General features: G+C 37.5%; 1 pseudogene; it reads left to right on the forward strand.

Moving 5' to 3' along the window:
• Window positions 1-1,061: 1,061 nt before the first annotated feature.
• On the forward strand, window positions 1,062-2,224 carry LOC107720599 (endonuclease domain-containing 1 protein-like; annotated as a pseudogene).
• The last annotated feature ends 5,088 nt before the right edge of the window (window positions 2,225-7,312 follow it).

The raw sequence follows: 7,312 nt of genomic DNA on the forward strand, positions 1-7,312 counted from the left end.
ATAGTAAACATGGTAAATACGACCACTTGAAGAAATCAGACGTCAGCTTCTCATTCTCTATCACAATCGTGTATTTATTTAGTAACATATTTTATCTGTCATAAGTCTCATCTCGAGACTTTAGCTCCACGTATGTTAGGGTTTGTTTTTACCCAGCAGTTGGGTTGTTTTGACCCAACCGCTGGGTCAAAACAACCCAATAGCTGGGTTTGTCCCTTTTTAACCCAGCGCTGGGTTATATTTAACCCAGCATTTTTTAGAGTGTAGGCTGTGTCCCTTTTCTTTTGTGAAATAACGGTTCATACCACTTTATTTCTGTGACTAATTTTCAATCCTGATAAATTAATTCATTATGATCAATGTATCACTTATTATTGTAAAACATTGATGCTTTTGGATTTAAATCTTTAACAAAACATGCAAACAAACGGCCCCTTTATAATGTTCGTTTTGTGATCACGCTAGTTCCAGTGACTTTCTGATTAACGTTAGTTATCTGATAACTTCTCTTTGTTGGTGAAATGATGGGGTTGCGTGATGTTGTCCAGAGAGGCGTGTAAAGTGCGCTTCTGGCCTGACGGTGGAAACGCATCGTGATTTTGGGCACGGTGCTACAGGTCCGAGGCTATTAGCCCCGCCCGGCCCGTTTAAAGCACTGGGTCGCACTGGCCCGACAGTGGAAAAGCGGCTCATGACTTCTTGATGTGGCTCTGGCCCCTTGTTCAATGTACGTCTCTGGATAATAAGACACCTCTCCTCAACTATTCATTTCCACAACACCAATAGTGCAGGACAAATTACAGATCAAAGCAAAGTTCAAACAACAACAATAATATATTGTTTTCCTTGAGGTAGAAAAAAAGTTAAAATGTTGTATCCTAGATCCATGTAAAGCCACATTTGTACAAGTTCACCTGCAGGACGCACTCTTCTCATTTAGGCAAAGTCTCATCAGTTCTGTTTTGTTTATCTAATCAATGCTATTCAAAATAACCAGCTTCGAATTCCTCTCTCTCTCATTCTATCAAAGAAGCGCTCAAGTAAGACTGTTGAGAAGCTCCTTTGACTAAAATGCATCCCTCTGTCATCCTTCTGACCCTTGCCATCACAATATTGCTCTCTGAACACTGGGGAACTGCAACCGTAGTTGAAGACTTCAACCATGTTGAGAGATGCAAGGACTCGCTGTATATGGGCACCCCACCACGAGGCTTCAGAGATAGCAGACTCAAGCAGATCTGCCAGCACTATGCTGACAAACCCAGATATGTAACCCTGTTCGACTCCAAAAACCGTATCCCAGTTTACTCTGCATACACCTTCAAGAAAACAGAGGGCGATCAACGTGTGGACTATCCCTGGATGTATGAACCTCAGGTATGAAACTATTCATTCTCAGAATAAAAAGTACAAAAACTGCTAATGGGGGGGTACCCTTTCAAAAGGTACTTATATGTAACTTTAAGGTACTAATAGGGCCTTTCGCACCGCTTTAGTTCCAGAACGAAATGTACAGTACTAAAGCCCTTGGAGTAAATAAGATACAAAGGTGTACCTTTTGAAACCCCAGTGACAGCTTTTCCGAGAGTTTGAGGACTGGCTTTGTTCTTTGTAATGATGTGTTGACCTTCTTCCTAGCTTGCAGAGCTTGATGGGAATGGGAACATGATGCCGTTCCCCACCGGATACTTACACATGAAGTTTGAGGACAGCCAGGCGATTTTGAATGACTACTCTGATGTGGTTCTGTATGAGAGAGGCCATCTGAATCCAGACCAGCACCAGTCAGACCCACAGGACCGAGCAGCCACCTACACGCTTACCAACGTTGTGCCAGAAATTCGTGAGTTTAACATCGGACCATGGCGCGAACACGAAGAGCGCATCCGTGTGCGCCTCAACAACTTCTGTCGGGGTACAGCCTATATTGTAACTGGGGTTACCACTACTGGAAACATGATCCGGCGCAACAACCAGGACCGTGTTGGCATCCCTGAAGACGTGTGGTCTGCCTACTGCTGCACCGAATATGACCGGAACGCACCACACAACATACGCATTCGTTTTCCGACCCAAGCAGCCCTTGCCAAGAACACAAAGGAGGGGAACAGAGTCCAAGAGCTCACTGTGCAGGATCTGGAGAACTACCTGACTAACAAAATGGCCATAGACAAGAACTTCCAGCTGTTCTATGATAACTGCAACTCACCTTCACCTCTTCCTCCCTACCTTCATTATGCCAAATGATCTGACTTACCTTCAGATTATAGCTTTGGTTGTGGTGTTCATTTTTTTCTTGCTTTCTTCTTTCCTGTAGCTTCTCTGTATATTTCTGTACAATTTTTAGAAAACAAGTTTAAAACTAAGTCTTGTAAGATCTGCAGAATGTTAAATTTAGTGTTTTTCAATGTTATACAATACCATTTAAATATTTGGGGTCGGTAAGATTTAAAGAAATTAAAAGAAAATTAATCGAAAAAAAAAATATTTAAAAAATGTATCAGTTTCCACCAAAATGTTAAGCAACACAACTATTTTCAACATTGATAATAATAAGAAATGTTTCTTAAGCACCAAATCAGCATATTAGAATGATTTCTGAAGGATCATTTGACACTGAAGACTGAAATAATGGCTGCTGGAAATTCAGCTTTGCCATCACAGGAATAAATGACACTTTAAAAAAATTAAATAATAATAAGCTAATAAAACTTCTTTTAAATTGTAATAATATTTTACAGTATGACTGTTTTACAGTATGACTGTTTTACAGTATTTTTAATAAACTAAATGCAGTTTGGTGAGCATAAGACACTGCTTTCAAAAACATTAAAAATCTTACTGCTCCGATTTTTTTTATAGGCCTATAAAATATGATTTAATTGATATTTTGAGGATATTTAAGAAAAAAATTGCCATGTTAAAACAGTGATCGTGTAAGCACATTTTTTTTCCTGTCCACCCTATGTATATAATTATTTTATTGATTTCTCCTTAAAGGGTTACTCCACCCCCAAAATGAAAATTTTTTCATTAATCACTTACCCCCATGTTGGTAAGTACGTTTTCATTTAAAGGATTTGCCACTGATGATTCAAACGCGAGCTTTGGGCAGTGTTAGAGTAGCACTTGTTGTTTGTCATTTCTCTGATCACAAATGCAGACAGAGTTTTATGTTTACGCGGCGCGATGCAATGCAACACAACGCGTAAAAAGACCGTATAAGTCATTATACGCACCTGGGGTGGCCAGCAAAATTTCAGAGGGGGGCCGGTGCCACCCCTGGCCACCACGTAGACACGCCCCTGCTACCATGTGCATAGTAAAGCGATCACTGCAGACAATCCTTTTGGGTGGGAATGAATGTAAACACAGATATCGGATACCAGTCGTGTCTAAAGTGAATGTAAACAGACGTGCCAAAAAATCGGATATGGTCAAAAGATCGGATCTGTGCAAGACTTGCAGTGTAAACGCAGCCTATAGTTTGCTTCATGACAATTCAATCATTACCAGGCATCACTTCCAGTAAAAATCAGATTCTAGACCTTTGCAGGTTTTGTAAAGATGGAAGGAAAAATATATGGCATGGTAAAAATGTGAAGAGTAGATCAACCCACAAAAAGGAGGACAATTCAAAATTTACCGAGATGGTCAAACAAGAACATTTGCCACATCCTGGAGAAATATTCCACCTAAATAACCATCTATATTTTGCCTTTAAAGCAACATAAGTTTAATGGAATGTAAAGGTCACACAGGACGAGTTTTCATTGACTGACCAATGCAAGTTAATGCCATGAACAAGATTAGCAAGCTTGTGGGACATTCCTTTCATTTCTTAAGGGCATAATCTAATCTCAGAGAGACAAAAATGAGCAAGGATATGCAAATGCCATAAAGCAAATAAGGCTGTATAATCCCTAACTCTCTCTCTAACTCATATTCTGCTTCTCCCTTGTATTCCTTTCTATAAATTGTCTTCGGTTGATATCATTACTGCCGGCTGTAATTTTGTGTCTATAGATATTGTATAAGAACACAAGGGAATAATATTCTTTCTTTGCAGCTACATTCTGTGCAGGATGGAGGTACTATCGAGTTTTTTCATGTTCTGGAAGACTTTGCAGATGTGGCCCAATGTAAACAATCAAAGTCCCCTGATCCCAGATCAGCAAACCACATTGACAAATCAGATGCTTTCTAACTATCACATTGCCCCAAGTCAGGGACTTTACCTAGTCTAAAATGATCAAGGGTTCCAAATATACAACATTAAAGATGCTATAGGTGTTCAGAAAGTACTATTGCTAAAGAGGACCCCACGGCCTGGCCCATAATCCATGCTTGAGTAGGGTAACCTATTTCTACAATCGTGTCCAAAAGATGCATGGCTGGCTGTAATTTAGTATTTGAACGCTAGATGGTAGTCCTGTCAAAAAAAGAAAAAAAATATTGAAAATTCTTTCAGTTAGTAGAAACATTCTTGATTATATCTTGTATAATAACAGTTTTAACTACATACAAGCTTGCTGGTTTTAAGTTGGTCTGCAGCTTTTTCAACAAGGCGTATGTTTTAATCTCTTTATTTAGCATTTTATTTATTTATACAGTCGCCAAATGCAAGTGCCTCTAGGAAAGTTTAACAAGTTTGCCCTGAAACGTGAGACCACTGTCGTCACAGGATTGTACACAGAAACGCTGAATGTATATTGAGCAACAAAGTGAATGCCAAACACAACACAGACAGAACAGTGCGCGCTGGAATACTATCAAGGACGCACGAGGAACAGGATCACTTCAAAAGGCCCTTCGGAATGAAGGATTTCGGTACAACTGATGGACACTTCGGGCTCCCATGATCCTTTGCGCAGATTCTTTGCATGATGACGGCGCCTCCGTGTGGGCACGTGATGATGAGGCAGAAGGGCACTTCAAGAAACAGTTGTTTGGTCCCCTACACCCTTCAAACCTTCGAAGCTCTCGCTCCGGAGGGTAAACCCTTTGAAGGGATTAGGGCATAGGGATGAGCCCTTCCGAATGGAACGCAGGGTAAATAGCCTACGTCCCTTCACTGATTCGATGTTTTCAGTATGAACGACGAATGAAAATGAATGAAGGACTGTTCTTAAAGGGGTCATATGATGCGATTTCATTTTTTCCTTTCTCTTTAGAGTGTTACAAGCTCTTGGTGCATAAAGAAGATCTGTAAAGTTGCAAAGACTAAAGTCTCAAATCCAAAGAGATATTATGAAGATTAATCTCATATCAGTAAAGAACCGCTGATGATTGATTACATAAAAAAAAAATATCAGGAAATTTTTCAGGAAAGCTTGATAAAAGTCATCATGCTCAACAGTTGAAAACGGAGGAAGAATAAAAACTTGCATGAATGATTTGCGGTTTTAACGAATCGAGTGAACGATTTAATGACTCACTAATAAAACCTAATACACTAATAATACTAATAAAAGTGATTCACTTGCCATCACCTATTGTAACAATCCAACCTGCAGGAAGCATCAGTGGATGAATCTTGCCAACTAATTTTCAGGGGAAGTTGCTAAAGGAAGGTTGATTTGTTGCCCAAAGTTGCTAAATGACGTTGTGACGCCATTGCACGATGACGTCATTACGTAATCACGGCGCAAAATTGTCACTGCATCAAATCTCAGCAAAAATATATTTTATATATGTTAATTTAGATTTGTTCGTAAAATAATATAAACGCATAATATAATATTAAAATGTAAATAACTATTTTTAAATACATTACATTTTTGAAAACGTACACATTTTTGAACGATTACAATTTATGTTTTTTTTTTATTAGCTAGTAAACAAGTAAAACTACACATTCTGAACAGTTATAGTTTTAAGCAGTGTATTAGTAGTTAATGTGCTACACTCTAAGAAAAGTCTGTAAAATAGGGCACAATCTACTATGTTAACATGAAGGAATTTTCTGTAGACTATTGATTTTTCCACAGGTTTTTTTACCTGCATTTTTAATTGCGCGTTGTATTTTGTGTTTTCGGGTTACAGCAGATAATCGATAATGGATAATGTCCTGGAAAATTACTAGTACCTTTTCTATTTTTATAGATATTTTTCTTACAATGTACCAACTGATCAACAATCGCAAGTACAAGCTACTAACAAAGTGCATCATAAATGAACAATTATTAAATTATTATTATTAAATTGAATAATTGCATATAGCAGTATATAACTTAATTCACAATGTGTGTACTGCTAAGCATCTACGGTTTACTCTTTTTGTGTAATTTGGATGGAAAACGTGTGCCTTTTTATTGTCCGAGTCACTTATCAAAAGTTGCTAAACGTTGCCAGATAAATGTTAAAAATAGCTAGATTTGTTGCTAGGTGCTTTTGGAAGAAAACGTTGCTAGGGTAGTCTGAAAAGTTGCTAAATTTAGCAACAAAATTGCTAAGTTGGCAACACTGTGTGTTCGGGTTACAGTAATCGATAATGGATAATGTCCTGGAAAATTACTAGTACCTTTTCTATTTTTATAGATATTTTTCTTACAATGTACCAACTGATCAACAATCGCAAGTACAAGCTACTAACAAAGTGCATCATAAATGAACAATTATTAAATTACTAAATTATTATTATTATTATTATTATTATTATTATTATTAAATTAAACAATTGCAAACAGCAGCTAACTAAATTCACGTGCTGTGTGCACTACTAGGCATCTTTGGTTTTCTCTTTTTGTGTAATTTAAATGATAAATGCTCCTTTTTATCATTTGAGTCACTAATCAAAATTTGCTAAAAGTTGCCAAATAAATTTTAAAAATATCTAAATTTGTTGCTAGGTGCTTTTGGAAGAAAAAGTTGCTAGGGTAATCTGAAAAGTTGCTAAATTTAGTAACAAAATTGCTAAGTTGGAAACACTGAGTATACTGATTCTAAAGGAACTGAGTCACTTGGATGAATCAAAGCCGCTTAAAGCTGTCGTGGCTTTCCCAAGCAGCTATATTACTAAAAGAGGAGCTGCGTCATGCTATTTAGAGCGGCGACCTCAGTATAAAAAGTGTCAAGACATGGGTGATTCTATAATTGGAGATACATTTGGCATCGCAGAAAGTTAAGAAAAAATTTGTTTCACTAACAGAATTTTTTTTCAGTATCTTATTGAAAACATATTTAATTTTAATAATTCAGTGCTTGCCAAACACAAGTTACTTCCTTTTTTTACTTTTAATGAAAAAACAGATGTCTTTATGGTATTGTTTGTCAACTCTGTTACGGACAAATTAGCCAATGTGTAGAAATA

This window comes from Sinocyclocheilus rhinocerous, unplaced genomic scaffold (genome assembly GCF_001515625.1).
Source record: "Sinocyclocheilus rhinocerous isolate Xijiao unplaced genomic scaffold, SAMN03320098_v1.1 scaffold603, whole genome shotgun sequence".
Classification (NCBI taxonomy): domain Eukaryota; kingdom Metazoa; phylum Chordata; class Actinopteri; order Cypriniformes; family Cyprinidae; genus Sinocyclocheilus; species Sinocyclocheilus rhinocerous.